Source organism: Phoxinus phoxinus (genome assembly GCF_949152265.1).
Source record: "Phoxinus phoxinus genome assembly, chromosome: 6".
In the NCBI taxonomy this organism is placed as follows: domain Eukaryota; kingdom Metazoa; phylum Chordata; class Actinopteri; order Cypriniformes; family Leuciscidae; genus Phoxinus; species Phoxinus phoxinus.
Window position 1 is genome coordinate 5,159,128 of NC_136881.1, and position 16,435 is coordinate 5,175,562.

At 38.8% G+C, this 16,435-nt stretch overlaps 1 long non-coding RNA gene across 1 annotated transcript; it reads left to right on the forward strand.

Annotated features, from left to right (window-relative positions):
• The first annotated feature begins 1,452 nt into the window (after positions 1 to 1,452).
• LOC307000419 lies at positions 1,453 to 15,805 on the forward strand. The gene is made up of 3 exons (XR_013798037.1): positions 1,453 to 1,561; positions 8,201 to 8,382; positions 14,584 to 15,805. It is a non-coding gene; the product is annotated as an uncharacterized lncRNA (long non-coding RNA).
• Positions 15,806 to 16,435: the final 630 nt, after the last annotated feature.

Here is a 16,435-nt window from a genome sequence, read left to right on the forward strand (position 1 = left end):
GTCTTGCCTTCGGGTTAATTGAGTTAGAGGACACGAAGGAGCCCTGGAAAAGGCCTGCGTGGTCGTTAGGTTTGGTGGGGGTACAGGACTAATTAGAGAGGAACACAGACAGACAGAGGCTGGAAGCCCAGCAGGCTTTTGGAGAGCGGGATCGTGAACTGAGAAACTTCTGGAAAGAGGGAGTCGAGGAATTTGTGTTTGCGGATCTGTTTAGTTGCCCTTAAAGGAGGTCAAGTTGTATTTTATTTGAGAGATTTGCAAAATACTCAACATTGTGCATGTTTTATTCCAAACGTTAATTCATTCTATTAGCTGTGCTTATATTTACATGTTCTCATACACACTAAAAAAAAACACTCTAATCCCCTTCGCAACTACCTAGCAACCACTCAAAACAGGTCAGTGACCACTCAGAACATCCCAGCAACCTCATAGCAACAGGCAATAGCTTGCACAGAGAACATTCTAGCATCATTGCGGTCAGTTTTGCACTGAAAAACATTGATCATATTTTCTTCCGAAAGTTTACAAATGTAGTGTATGTTCTCTGGAGATCAGAATGAGGAGAAGGACATATAAATTATACGAAAAGCCCATCGCCAGGCCCTCTAGATCATGTAAACAGTGAACTGGGCATGTAGCCCACACGTCTACTGGATGTATGAGGTTGTCAGCCAAAGTGTAATCACAGTACAACACCAACACAACAGGAAAGGCAAAATCAAAAGCTACATGACTCCACTCAAAAACACTCAAATGTTTGTCTCAACCACAAACACGACGAACGTTAACAAGCCCCACCGACCTGCAACATGACACAATTCCACATGTCAAATCACAACAAATCATAATGTGTCTTTATTGACACATTTCTCTGAACATGCCCAGAGGAAACTATTACTGCTCAGAGGTTGCTCATCACACATGAGACGTGTTTTATGTACATATATATATATATATATATATATATAGTTATTATATATATTCATTTTATTTACAAATGTATAATGATTATTAATTATATTATTATAATTACAATAGTTTAAAAATATAATTAAATAATTGTTATAAATAATAAATAAATAAATAAAATGATATGGGGCGTTTCCTCCTAGTGCCTCCTCAAAAAAAGTGGATGAGAAAAGAATCCATATTACAAAAATAAAACAATGTGGGTATTACATAGTGTGACATTAAAAAAATGTGTACAAATCCCTGGTTTTTCTCAGGTGACAGTGGAAAGTCACGTGAGTGGAGTCGATAGGCTTGTTGTTCGACTTGAACCGGCGCTACACAGACCGATCGATTTATGACATTAAATTCAACAAGAGCGATTGAAAAGCATATGGAGCTGTCTACTCTCTAATCACTCTCGCAATATTTTTTGATATCATTCACCGATCGGTCTGTGCAGCGCCGGTTCAAGTCGAATGCCTCCATCGCGCTATGATTGGTTATGATTCGTTCGTGCAATAAATCCCGCCTCCTGTTCCATGCGCGTTCTCTCGAATCGGTCTGAATGAAGTATGATCAAAATGGTGGCATTGGAAGACTGTAAAAAGTAAGTAAACAATTAACTCACCTATTTAAGATATCACTGCATCATGTCACGTCAAAATCAAACTTGAAATGGCCTGAAAGCATGATGACTGCCGGGATTTTTAGTGAGCAATCAACTTGGTGAAATTAAAGGTAGACAGATCGTGTCTGTGACCAGTGTTTACCGAACTTGATGACTGATGATTCCAAAATACTTATTAAAAATAACAGCTGAACATCAATTCACAAATAAAATATGCTATATTTTGTGTTACTGCCTTTAGATATTAATTTGGAATAAATGTACAAATTTGTAAAAACACTAAATTGATTAGCCTAAACGTTTTTTTTTTTTTTTTTTTTTTTTTTTTTTTGAGTAAGGAACAAGCAACCAACATAGCATACAATATTACAAAACAAGGAGAAACATTCATTGGTAGCAGGGAATCCAAAAATAATATCAAAATATTTTAAACATGTTAATGACTTTTTGTTTTTTTAACAATTTCAGAGAAGATATGAAGCAATCAAATTCTAATTTAAACATCTTAAATATTGGGGATGAATTTAAATATCTTTGCTTATGTATATAACATTTTGCCAACAGTATAAATAAATTAACAATGTATTCAAGATCTTTGATAACTTTGTTTTCATAATACACAATAATATCCTTTAAAGTAAAATAGTATTTAATTAACTTGATTAAACGTATTGTTTTAAATAAATAGAACATTACATAGTGTAAAAATAAAAATATTTTTTTTTGCCTATTTTGTCTCTATTTTTTATGTAATCTTTATTTAACCATGAAGATTAAGTGTAATCGGGACATACATTTATATTTTATATACATATAATAAAAAATGTGAGGACTTTGCCTCCTCATTTTAAAACACCACCACACACAACTGATATAAGTCCTATGAGTGAGTGAGTATTAAGGTCTAGAAAGGGATCATTACAGTGTAGGTTGCCCTATAAGATGCGAACCGATTGCAGAACCTCACAAGTCCCTGACTGACACATAATATAATTAATGACTGACTGTAAATACCACCTCCCATCCGTACCCATTCACTCGCTCCCAACAACCAGCCGGCGGTACACAATGGTGTCCACAAGAGAAGGACTAACAACAGCATTTAACATAAACCCTTAAGCAGGAACAGAGCGCTTTAGCTTTGGCAAATCATTAACCAGGCCGCCACCGTTGTGGCGACTCCGGGACTGCAGCTTCAGGGCTCTTCGGATGTTCTGAATCTGAAAGCAGTAGCGATCTCTTTTGCATGCACGCACACTTCTGCGCTATCTACCCCTTTCCCTCCCCCATTTCAGGCCATGTGAAGTCATCAAACGGGACGGTCAGCAGTGGTTTAGCATGATGGTGTTTGAACCCAGGAGCTGATTGCTGTTGACTCACGCCACACTGGAGTGTGTGCACGTCTCGGCACTGATTAGCACAGTCTCCATCTGTTTCTAAGCAGCAGCGACCGTTTTTTTAATCCCATTTCCTAACTAAATGCGTGTCTTTTTATACATTCATTTGGGCCAGACATAATTTGACTCACTCACTGATGAACAGTTGTTGGTTGCGTGTCACATCTAAACTTTTTATTGGCACTTTAAAGTGTTAAAGTAGTCTTGTATGCGCCTTTCTACCAACTTTTCATGTTTGTCCTTATCTTCACAAGGGGAAAGGGGCTCTGATGTTTAAACAAGGTTGTTAAGTTTATAGGTTGAGTCTCGAGAGCCGGGGCGCCAACTGCTTCATAAACGACCACTTTATCTCAGACAAAAAATGTTGCTAAATAATTTCTTCTTTATGTGAGACACAGTGACTTGGGAGTAATGGTGGCCATAGGAAAAAAAAGAAAAGAAAAGAAAAAACACATGCGATTGTCTCAAACTGTGCTTAGATCTTAATATGAACTCAAACATTTCTCACCACATTCTTCCAAGACTAAATCATCTGAGTTAATAAGGTAATTGCAACTGTTTATCTCACAATTCCGACTTTTGTTTCTCAGAATTGCGTGATATAACATTTGCAATTGTGAGATGTAAAGTTGAAATTGCGAGATATAAACTTGCAATTCTGAGAAACAAGTCAGTTTTTTTTCCTCAGAATTGAACTACTGAACAATTGCGAGTTTATATCACAATTCTGAGAAAAAAAGTCAGATTTGCGAGATAAAAAGTCATAATTATCTTCTTTTTTTTCGTGGTGAAAACAAGCTTCGATATAAGTTACCCATTTTTTTGTTAACCAGGCAAAAAACCTGCAGTAGGATTCATGTCCATAGCATAAACGGTTGCAGGAGTTAAATATGGTTTAAGGTTTTGTATAAAACACCATGAGCAACAGTAATGATGACGTTCGGCGTACCACCAACCATAAACTGTAACTCAAAATATTAATCATTTATGATATTTGAACAAAGCATAATTCAGGTGAGCTACAAGCGTGAAGCTCAGCTTGCTAAAAAAGTTTGCATGTATGCAAATCTACTAGCAATGAAATCCATTAGAGATGTAGGACACATGATGTGATATGCAAACATAACCTCAGAGCATAAAACCACTCTTTCATTTTGAGATCACTGTTCTATCTCTTCCAACCGTGCTTAAGTCATGGCTCCCGGCGTACAAGTTCCCCTTTGAAAAGACCCATTGAGACACGAGTTATAAACTCGAGGTACACAAACCTACAAGCCAAACACGGTCACATAACCACTAAGGTAAAAAATTGCCTTTTTAAAGCAATGCTGAGTGAGTTGCTCAAACTAAGAGGAGGAGTATGTTTAGTATAAAACAGGTTGTGTTAAATATGAATTGGGCAGCTGCGATAATGAAAATATCCTTCGTCACAAGGGCAATAAAAATGGGTCAGGCCACATTTCTTTGACAAACACTGAGACGGACAGCCTCCCAGTCATTCAGCGAGTAATACACACAGACTTTCTTCCAAATGTTTCCCCATACAAAGTTACTTTCCATAAAGTATTGCACTACGCTTGTTTCTTAAACGGATTTCCCATGATCTGCAACTAAATTCAATTAAAGCTCCATAAATCTCGAAAACTGGGATTAAACTCAAGCACATGATTAATGGACCTGTTTTATTAGTGGTTTCTCCGTACAGCTGTGGATCCCTCTGTCAGCCAAAGTTTAATAAGTGTGTTTGCTAAGGCAAGCATCACTATTACTATTGCTCATAGGGTCAGGGATTTGAACAAACCACTAAGTATTATGTAATCCTACGTATTAAACTTTAACCTGTAACTCGTTCATTACCATTGTATGCTATGGATATGAATGATAAATATATGAATGATACATATGATATATTGCAAATCTTTTTGAGGAGGTGTGCTATTACTTCTATAAACAATCAGAACTTCACCTGGCAGAAAAATAAAAAATATTCATATCTGAGGGTGGGTTCCAATCAAAACACCCAAACATTCATTTTAGCGACATGCTGAAACCACTCAGAACACATTTATCAAACGCATAGCAACACCCTGGCAACCCCCTAATTATCAGGTCGTGCTTGCAACTGCATAGCACTGCACTAATAATCAGTCAGAACACCTTAGTAACACCCTAGCAACTGCTTAGCAATGTTCTAAAAACAATTAGAACACCAGAGCAATCACATTGCAAAACCCTAGCAACCTCCCAGAACACACCAGCAACTGCATAGCAGTGTACTATAAAATTATCTAGTTAATTTAATGCTGTTTTTAAAAGATCCAATAAAGTCCTTTAAATGAATAGTTCGCCAAAAAAATTTAATTATCCCATAATTTACTCCCCCTCAAGCCATCCTAGGTGTTTATGTCTTTCTTTTTTCAACCAAACACAATCAGAGTTATATTAAATAATATCCTGGCTCTTCCCACCTTTTTATAACGGCACTGAATAGTGCCCAAATTTTTTAAGCTCCAAAAGGCGCATCAATCATAACAGTAATCCATATGACTCCAGTGGGTTAATAAATGCCTTCTGAAGCGAAGTGATGGGTTTTTGTAAGGAAAATATTAAGTTTTAAATATTGATATTTGTCTTACAGAAACCCATCGCTTCACTTCAGAAGCCATTTATTCACCCACTGGAGTCTATTCAATCCAAAGCTTGGAAGAGACAGAAAATTATTTAAAATAACTCTGGTTGTGTTCGGCTAAAAGAAGAAAGTCATATACACCTAGGATGGCTTGAGGGTGAGTAAATTATGAATAATTTTTGAGTGAACTATTCCTTTAAGAGTCTCATATGTGTTAGCATTTCACCCTAAAGTGGATACAAAATAAATCATCAGGAAAAAACGAAATATCATTGTAAAATAAGTTAAACCCCTTCTTGCACCGTCCACCGTAGCTTCTCTAGTCTATAAGGAGGGTGTAACAAAAAACAGATGCAGCAGCCAGAGCAGTCTGGGATAATGGATTTGCGAGTGTCACACTATTCACCTTCGCTGCAAGAGAGAACCTGTTAGTGGATAGGAAACATGTCCTCATTGAATAGGTGGAGGATAACAGGTGGAGACAGATAGGTTGGGGGTTAAAAGACAGTTAAAACCAGGCCCTAAATTCAAAATAAAGCTTAAAACGCTTAATAAAAAAATCATGAACTCACTTATGTGTCTCTATTAGTGCCTACACTGTTAGGTATTCTAAATAAAAATGTATGCCCCTAAGCTAACAATACTCAAATAAGCACAAAACAAACACAGCACACATAAAAAGTGTGTGAAATTTTAATACAACTGATAATTGTGATTAACAATTTTAGATATTGAATGAAATTGTTTACAACTTTTTGTCCTGTCACCTTTAATGTGTATGCAATATCTAAGTAAGTTAACTTAAATGTTTAAAAAGATTATCAAAAGTACAGTTTAAACTATAGATGGTAACACTGTGACAAAGAGAAAGAAACAGTGATGGGAAGAAATGGTCATTCTTTTTCATTTAATTAAATTTGAAATTTGAATGCATCACATACCTTTTTTTTAATATATATATATAATGCTTTACGGTTGTGACTATCAAAATGAGGTTCCTACCTGCGTTTCTGACCTGTTGCATATTTAATCTGCATCAAGTTCTCTGATATACCCTTAGTTTATGCTCAAATATTCCCACACTTATTGCCAATTGACAATGACAATTATTGCATATTTACTGTGTGTCTACAATCAACCAAGTAATCAAAAACCCTTAATGTTGATGTTGTGTAGATCTGCTAAACCTCATCATCTCATCACAGGAAACGTACACAACCCACGCATGCTAAAACTGCACATGCTTAAGTGTATGGCATTGTCTTTTCACATGTTAGTGTCAAACAATTGAATTACATTGCACTGCATAATTAGCATTTATATTTAAAATAACACTAGCACATTCAAGCTAATCATTTCAAATTTAACAAAGTATCTGTACACTTTGGGGTAGTCAAACGTTAGTAGGCGATAACTACATCTGTGGTTACACTGCGAGGACAACTGTCTTAATGTATTTATTAACAATCACAAAAAACACCAGTTGATCAAAAGTCAATGCAAGAATAGAGATTTGTTTACAGGTGTCATATAGAATTATATAAATAAATAAACCTGAAAATGTCATTTCTATAATCATCAGAGGTGCAATTTGTGATGGAGCACAGTCATATGCAGCACCAAAAAAAGTGACGTTTCGAGTGGTTTCCTGTGATGTTATTATATCAAACCAGCAATTTCCGAGAGGATTTGGGGCTGCTTCTCTGGGTCCTCAGGCACCAGGGAGGTCCAACCCATCCTGCCAAGATGGTCTGCGGGGAAAGCTGGTCCCAATATCTGCACACATGAAAACATTCCTCCGTTGATTTATTTTTAGACCTAATCTCAAACAGATTTCCACGTTGAGCAAGTCGGCTGGGACCGAGAGAGGTTGCGCCCAATCCGTGGAAGCATGGCCCCTCTGAAAATTAATGTTATTCTGTTTTTCTTCTGGGATTTGAATTCTGTCACTTTCCACTCGTTTGGTAGTAAGCCAGCTAAGCCAGAAAAAAGCTGTAGTTTACAGGACAAGTAAGCGAAAGATTTGTTTGTGACACTGGGAAAAGAGGATTGGCGTGTTGGAATGTGTAAAGTACTTTATTATTCCCACGTCCCCATGAAATATCCTTTCACAGCCTTGTGTTGGATTGTTTAACACACTGAACAGTAAATTTCTTTAGACATAATAACTACATTTTATAGAGTGGTTTGTGCTTGTGCAAAATGCACCGCCACAGTTCTAGGATGTTCTGGGTGGTCTCTTAGTGGTTCCTTACTGGTCCAAGTCTAAAGAGCCCACCTTCAGGTCACTGTGATATTCTAATCCTAGATACGCCTTGGGTCCCTGCTTCAAAGAAAAGCTAGACTTTTCACTTGTTTTATTATCCACCACAACATTATCAAATCATAATAAAAATCCCCGACAAGCCACACGATTTGAGCTATCATTCATACCCCATGGCTCATATGGTGCACGACAATTTATGCACCCAAATGTAGTCCTTGGGGTTGGTGGGTTTGTTGAAATAAGTTTAAGGAAGCACTATTAATAATAATTTGCAGTCAGAGGTGCTAAATATGACCCCAGGTACCCTATGTCCTTTGTCCCTCCAGGCTCACCTTGTCAGCCTCCCAGACATGGAGGCAAAGCCTTGTCAGAACAGCACTCATGCCTCCAACTAGAGGAAATTGATCTCTCAAGTCTGTCACACAACTATGAAGGGGCCAGGGGCTCAAGAGTCAGGTTACCGGAGGCAGGTGCAAACCCACCACTGGGACCACGAATGGCAAGTGAGGTGAGGAAGCGTGACTTTCCTGGTTAACATTCCTCGCAAAGTGTCCTAAAACCTGGCCAAACCCCTTAAACCTTACCTCAACTGGTGCAGAATCCACGTAATAATGTCTGTGCAGAGTATTCCCATTGGGTTGGCCCTGCAAAAAGAAACTTGCAAATAGTATGAAAGATGGCCAACATGTCTCGGATTTCTCCAGCTCTGGTATACATGAAGGGGGGAAAAAAGGACCCTCTCCTGCCAAAGGTATCGTCTGCGAAATTAGCACAGGTGCAAGGTTTCGCACAACAAAGGACTCTTTGTGAGTAGCCATGATCATGTTTTGTGACTGGGTTTCAATTTGGGAAAGAAAATGTAATATCTTAGAGAACAAACATGGTTAGTTTGGTTGCATTATCTCAGTAGTGATAGACAACAATTAACACGGGTTGTTAAGAAATAAGTCCCGGCTTACAATATCATCTGCACATCGGGAACAGAAGCATGGACATTTCTGGAGAGAGGCCAATCCAAACAGAATTCCTTTCGCTTGGCATTCCAGCTTGATTAATATGGAAGGTAGGGTCAGACGGTAAGGTTTACTGCGCAAATATAGTTACACAAATGGCAAGACATTATTTCAAGTGCATAAGTGTGGTTCTTTCCCCGACAAATGGTGCCTGTCAGCATTAGTTTTGGGCTTTTAACAGGACTCTCTTTGATTGCTGTTGTTTTTACACTATGCTACAATCAATAGACTTGCAGCTAATTCAGCCAACAAGTGGTAAGTGTTCAGTGTTTCTCCTCATTGACACACATGGTCTGGAGTTCCATGATGTGGCTGCTGCTAACGGGCAGCTGCAGCCAAAATAGGAAGTCCCTGTGGCGAGACAGCCCCATGTGCTCAGGCTGGAAAACCTCTCAACAACATCCTGTGGTCACCTGGACACTATGACCCAGAAGAAAGGACTCCTTAGAAAGCGGCCCTAGCAGTGGAGGCCTGCCTGAGGGCTCATAAGGAGGAGAAGACATGACATTTGGTGCGTGGAAAAGGAGGAAGGCTTTGTAAATAACATCCCTGCATGCTTTGGAGTGCGCACCTCCTCCCTGAATAGGGTGAAGGGGAAGAATCGGATCACAGGCAGCCTCGGGTTGTCACCTGTCTGGGATGTGAGGGGGATGAATGAAGACTTAACAGAAAATTAAAGAGAAGGAAGAGAGAGCGGAACAAAGAGAGAGAGTCAGAGATGGAGAGATAGAGAGAGAAAACCTCCCAGGTACTCTGGCACTTAATTACTTCTCAGAGGATAAATATTTCTTTAGTTACAGGGGTAGAGAGACAAAGAATGAAGAGCTGTTCCAGGAGTGATTATCTCTCCGTTTCAGGTGTTTTTGAACATATTAAGAGTTCTCGTGTTACTGCCGGATAGCTCCCAGAAGAAGAAAAAAAACATACTACTGTATGTTAAGTGGAGATTAGAATAACAAGCTGGCCAAATAAAGATATGGACCCCTTTGAAGATTAATTTTCAAGGAATTGCTCACCCAAAAATTAAAACTCATCTACTCACCCTCATGTCATTACAAACCCCTTTTTTTCTTTTTTTTTAACTTCGTTTGCAAAATGTTGACTGACATAGTGTATTGCTGGGTAAAGCGTGATTCAACCAAGACAATATCTTACAGTCTCTGAGAATGAAATCATAACGCCTGGTGGTCCTGTCTGTTTAGCATTGCCACAAAGCAAGTGAATGTCTATGATTAAACTTTAAGAACAACATTTTCATCATCTGCTCATGCTTGCAGGCCCCGTGAGGGACAGGCATTCATATGGAAACTGTATGCAATTATTTACAATCCAAGCCCATTCAGACTTGGGTGGAAACCATGTGTTGGCCCCCCATGGTTTAAAGCTTCCCCTTCCTGTCCACACTAATAGCCTATTCATGGCAATGTGCACCTCAGAGACTGTTGGCTGAGCTCTTATTGGCCTTTATGAAAGTAAAATGAATACGGCACATAGGAAACTATAGTGGGCTGCCGATTTGCTGAAGTCCAACCTCATTGTGGTTTTTCTATGCAGGATGGAAACATTACTCTGTGTGAGAGGTTCCATGTTTTGCTGTTTCATTTGTTACAGTGCAAATTTATTTGTGAAAGTCAGCAATCTCTGCAGGCCTTATTGCTATGTTGCATATTTTAAAGAAAACAAGATTATATTTTATTTTAATTGAGAAATTGCAAGCAGTCCTTACCCGTGCAGAAGTCACCTGAAAAAAGTCAATGCAACAGAGTTGGGGGTGGTTGCCAGGGCTTGCTAAGTGGTTACTAAGGCATGCTTGGTGGTTTCTAAGGTGTTTTTAGCATTTGCTATGCAGCTTCAATGGTGCTGTGGTTGCCAGAACATTGCTAGATGGTTGCTAATATGTTTTGTGGGGGGTTTCGGTGCATTGCCATGCAGTTTCTTGCAGGGTTATGAACTGATTCATAATTCATTCAGAATTGAATTGAGAGGGCCTTTAAAGTTCCAAGTCAAATCCTGAATTTAAATTGAATTTGAATCGATGGAACAAACAGAATGAAAAATCTAGACTGCAAGAAAGCAAAATTACAATGACAACTTTACAAAAATTTGAAAGAAAATAAAAGCCAAGTTTGTCAAAACCTTATAAAAAAAAAAGTTGGATTGTTCAAAGTCTTGTTTTTTTCCAATAGTATGAACAATAATATTGATTATTGCCTTAGATAATTAACTGATTTAAAGATTTACAATCACTCTGTCATTAGGTTGAGGAAAGAAAAACATAATGCTGGAGGACTATTGAGAATCACCTCTTTGTGACAAATGTTTATTGCTGTCAGTGCAGTTAACTTGACATTTCTCGATGCTGTGAGCCAACACAAGGTCCTTAGAAAGCAGAACGTCTGCTGAACCATCTTTACAGGACAAAAGGCATTCAGAATTGTTAAGAAACCGGACCAGAGCAAACCTTTTCTCTCCTCTTCAACTCCCTGCACTTTTTTGGACGTTCTGAAGCGGCTGCCCTAAAACGGGGACACCAGATGCTGGAACAAACCGGCCGCTTCATTCTCACAATGCCACAGATTGTTGGTGCCCATTGCTTCAGAGGAGGAGGAAAGGGATAGGGAGAGGGGAGCGATGGGTGGCAGAGATGAGACTTGCCAAGTGGCAATGCTGCCAAGTGTTGGTCTGGCGATGGGCGGAGCTTGTTACAAAAGGTGGGCGGGGGACATGTTGCAATGTGGAGAATAAAGCTGATTTTTAGAAGCACTGTAGAGGCCATTGGTGGCATTTGGGAGCATCTTATAATAATGTCCACTACATTGCTATTATAAATTTGTTACTAATAGAAATAATTAGTGGTGTTTGCTAATGCTAGCATCCCTATTACTATAGAGTGCAACTGTCGGGTTCTGGACTTTCCGGTTCCGTTTTTTGTTTTTCATAGGGAAATTGATTTTTAATGATAACTTATAAACCATTAAATACAATCTTACTGTGAGCTATGAGGTTGCTAATTGATAGTATTTGCTTCTGTTGAAGCCATCATCCCACGTTATTTCAAATTTGTTTGAAAATAATTGTATAACAGTTGAATTTGTGGTGAAAAACTACATTACCCATGATTCAGTACAGAACAATCCAAATATCAGAGAGGCAAAACACACTAAAAGATCTCACCACTCCCATGAAGCACTGCGAATGACGTAATCGAGTCTCCCCACGCTCTCAAAATATTTCAATACATAAACATTTTGCTATAAACTTGAAATACATTGTTTATATATATTATTTATACATATAAACATTTATAAATGCATAGTTTTATATTTCTCCATCATTTTTAACTCGATTAGGCTTGGATTATGGATTGTAGTTATTTCCCTCACTAAAGCCGTTGAGTACACAGTCTTGTACCTTTGTATTTTGGTCAGATTTTCAAATACTTTTCAAAGTTTGTAATGTTATGGTTCATGTCGTAGCTGGTTGGCTTGGTTCATGGCTTACAGCGCTTTAACAAATACTTTTTTTAAACCCCTATGAGAGAAAAATTATTCTGGAAACGCTGAAAAAGTGGGAGGACACGGTTGAACTCTATTGCTCATTCTTTAGGATCTGGGATTTCAATAAACTCCTAACCCTAAGTATTGAACTAAAGGGTGAGCTCTTTTGACTGTCAATAAGCAACCTCTTAGCAATATTCCAGAACACCCTAGCATCCACTTAGAAATGCACACAAAAACACTCAGAACACCCTATAGCAACTAATTAGCAGCATGTCAACAACTACCTTAGCATCATACCTGCAAGTTTTACATAGATTTTTTATTTAAATCCCTCGACAAATGAATGAAACTTTCTAAATGTTTTGCCATATAACGTTTTTGGGAGGGGTTAAGCATAAGTTAAATCCACTGTTTGTTTGCTTGTTTTGTTTTTTAGTTGTTCATTTGTAATAGATATAATTGCATTAACAACTCCAACTATGCATACTATAATACATTTTTATAAAAAACACTTTTGATTTAAAGATATACATATGGATGCAACAAATAGTTGCAAGATAACTAGCGGAACAGAAACATCAGGTTCAAACGTTAAAGAACTCTTCCTTCATACAGTACATGACAGCGATGGTGCATAACACGAAGGCTAATTCCTCATCTAAATCCTCTGAGTGGTTCTGAAAGGCGTAAGCCCAGACCTGCGGTACAGTGGGACTTATGCAAACGGAGGCCCTGTTCTCTTCCACCCATGCCCTCCCCCCCTCCCCAGCAGCCGTTCAAACCTCTCCATGCTTAGGAAGTTACTTATTAAGAACCAGCGTCAGCATGCAGTGCCAAGCTCCTTTTTTCTCCTCTGCTGCTTTGGCTTCTTTTCCCGTTTCAATACCCACTGTCGTTGCCTTGTGTTTTTTTGGGTTAGGAGGGGCGGTAGAGGGGGGAGTGCATGCTTGGAATGTTAGCAAGCGTCCTATTCACTCTAGGGGAGTGTTGTAGAGCAAAAAAGAAAACGAATGGAAAAAAGCAAGAGAAAGTGGGAGAAAGACAGAGCGAGGGAGGACAAAATGCCCACAACAGACTTGATGTTGATCGCATTAATGCATTGGAGTGCTGGGTATGGTGTAAATGATTGAAAGTGCTTCCAGAACTTTTGCCGTTGGCGTTGACAAAGCCGGCTCTGTTTCCTCTCGCTGCACTGCAACCCCCTCCCCCCGAATGCACATACACACACACACACACACACTTGATGGTTGTTTTCTCTCAATGTTTTTTTCAGGGGGGAATGGATGCGGTGCACGGAGAGGGAATAGAGCCAGGGTCTGTCCGCCAGGGATCGAGCCAGGGGCCTCAGTCAGGGGAGGGTGTGTTGGGGGACCTTTTCGAGGATGCTGAAGAGTGAGCAAATGAGGCATGGATGGGTCAGATGGGTTGAGAGAGGAACCGGGTTTGACGAGAAGGAGGGGAGATTACAGGTCAGGGCAAAGAGTTGGAATAAATTAAGTTCTACCATGGTACAGAATGGTACATTGTTAGCTCCAACAGACAGACAGTGGACGAACAATCCTAGCTTTGTGTCCGGTACTGGCAGAAGGCAACCTCTCTCTTTTCACCCTGATTTCTCTCTGGATGAATCCACTTTGGGATGCCGCTATATGTTGCTGCACTGCAGCATTATAGAACCAGCTTAACAGAGAAGAAAGAGAAGTCAAACGGGGAGAAAAAAACATGCAATGGTTTGAATCATCAAAAGGACATATATGATTGGTGGTGTTTTATGGCAGTATCACAGTTACCAATTCATGACTATATTTTATAACAAAACACTCTAAAAACAACTTAGTGCACCTTAGAAATTACATAGCAACACCCTGAAACTAATTAGAACAATACCAAAACTACTACTAGTGCCGTTATTATAGAATAATGCCATTGCAATCACTCTGAACACCCAGCAATCACTGAGCAACATCCTGGCAACTACCCAGAATTGCGTGTTTGTGAGTTTTGCACTTGGAAATACATTGAAAATATATAAAAAGCAAGTGCTATGTCTATAAATACTATGCAGTGATGTGTCTTGTTTGCAAATTTGATTTGCATGGTATATGCATGGAGACCGCAGTTTTGGTTTCTGACGACTGAAAATGATAGCAAACTACAACCCGTTATTGTATGCTGTCATCTTTTCCATCTTTCCAGGATGATTATCATCACCAGCCCAGCTGTTTTTGCATATCCTATGCAAAATGCACACCAACTGTTGCGGCACGCATGTCTGCACGTTGCTTTCTCAACCTAAGAAGAGTACCTTTATCACACCAATTCATTTGCATTATGGAAAATAACTCGGCGGAGTCAGGCTCTACAAACAAATGTCACTTCAAGGCTGTAGTATGTGTGTGTATACTACACTAGCCCTTCTGTATAAACACATTGTGTCCTTGGACACAGAAGACATGCTGTGTCTAGGTTCGGTGCAAATGGCTTCACCACGTGGAGTTAATATAATTTACTTGGGACTGTTACTCAAGGGAGTGGAGATCCCTATTAGAGAGTTTAAACGCTGGAACGATATTTCTATCCAAATGTGCACCAAACGTTTTGCAATATTGTTCCATGGCTTTCCCTGTTCAGAGATGTTGTAATCCTGGAGATAAAGCAATTATTATGCACGCAGTTCGTTACACATTTGTGCAAATAATTTATTTTGTGGTAGGCCTATATCTGCAGGCTTATGAACTCCAAATTGACTTGGACGAACAATGTACAAATGGATTCTTGACAGTAATATTCCAAACTCTTCATGATTTTTTTTTCTTTCTAAAATGCACATCTGGTTAACACATATGTTCCATGTTCATTTGCTGCACAGATGAGGCCCTCTGCGTAGCACGTGACAGATGCAAGTCTGAACGCAAATCACAGTTCACACATTATTTATTGCAACCAGCCGCTGGCATATTTTTGCACTGAACTCACTCACATGTGCTTAACATGCGTGAATACGGCACACGCAGTTCCCACACTGATTATAGAAAATCTACAATTGAAACTTCCGAATGAGAAAATCACACTTTAATAAGAATTATAGTGGGATTTCTGTGTTTATAAAAGTTTTTAAAGTAAAAAGCAAAAAAAAAAAAAAACTGTGATGAATATTTCTAAATACCACTAAATATGACATTTATCGTGAAATTATTTTTATTATTTACTCACTCTCATGTTATTGTTTTAGGAGATATTTAGCTAAATATTCAAGGTGCTCTTTTCTATTCTCTGCATACAATAACCAGTCATGTTTCAAATATTAATTTCTGGGTTCATTTCTATGTCCTCCCTCCAGGGTCTGTGAGTGTGAAAAAAGCATTAACAAGGTTCATGGCAAAATAAATAAATACAATAAACTGCTAAATCTAATGGTTATTACAGACTCTTAAAGTTATTTCAACTTTGTAGCCTATTTCCCTGCCATTAATCTCTTTGGAAGTAATTCATCTGAACAATATGCTTCTTTTATCTTGACTTTGGTGGAGATGCTGCTATAAAACTGATAACCCTTTAACCCTTTTTAGGGCATTTCCCTTGTCTATTGTCCTAGGCTTGTGTAGCCCAAGGGAATGCCATTGTTTAGGTGAATACAACAAAGAAAAATCCTGCTGTTAACCTTATTCCAACCCCAGTGTGATGAGCACTCTGGTCATCGCTGGTGTGTAACTAACCTTTGAGCTAAACAGGCAGATTTGATCAGAAACAACTTGTGACCGATGTCTTGCTTGACCCAAGTCTTTGACGTGGGGAAATAACTTCCATTGATCATCTGATAAGTATGTGGTTGTGTTTTCAAATTAGACACTACAAGCTTTTCTTCATTAAGGGCCATTGACCTTTTGACCTCGGCAGTACATATGCTGAAGCCTTCCTCACCAAAAGCATATGTTGTACCAGAGCCCATTCTTAAGATGCTTTGGGTTTCTCAAGAAACAACACAACTAGAGGGTTTGTAATCTCGTGGTCCACAAAGTCTTACAAGTGATTGAATGTGGGAGTCACT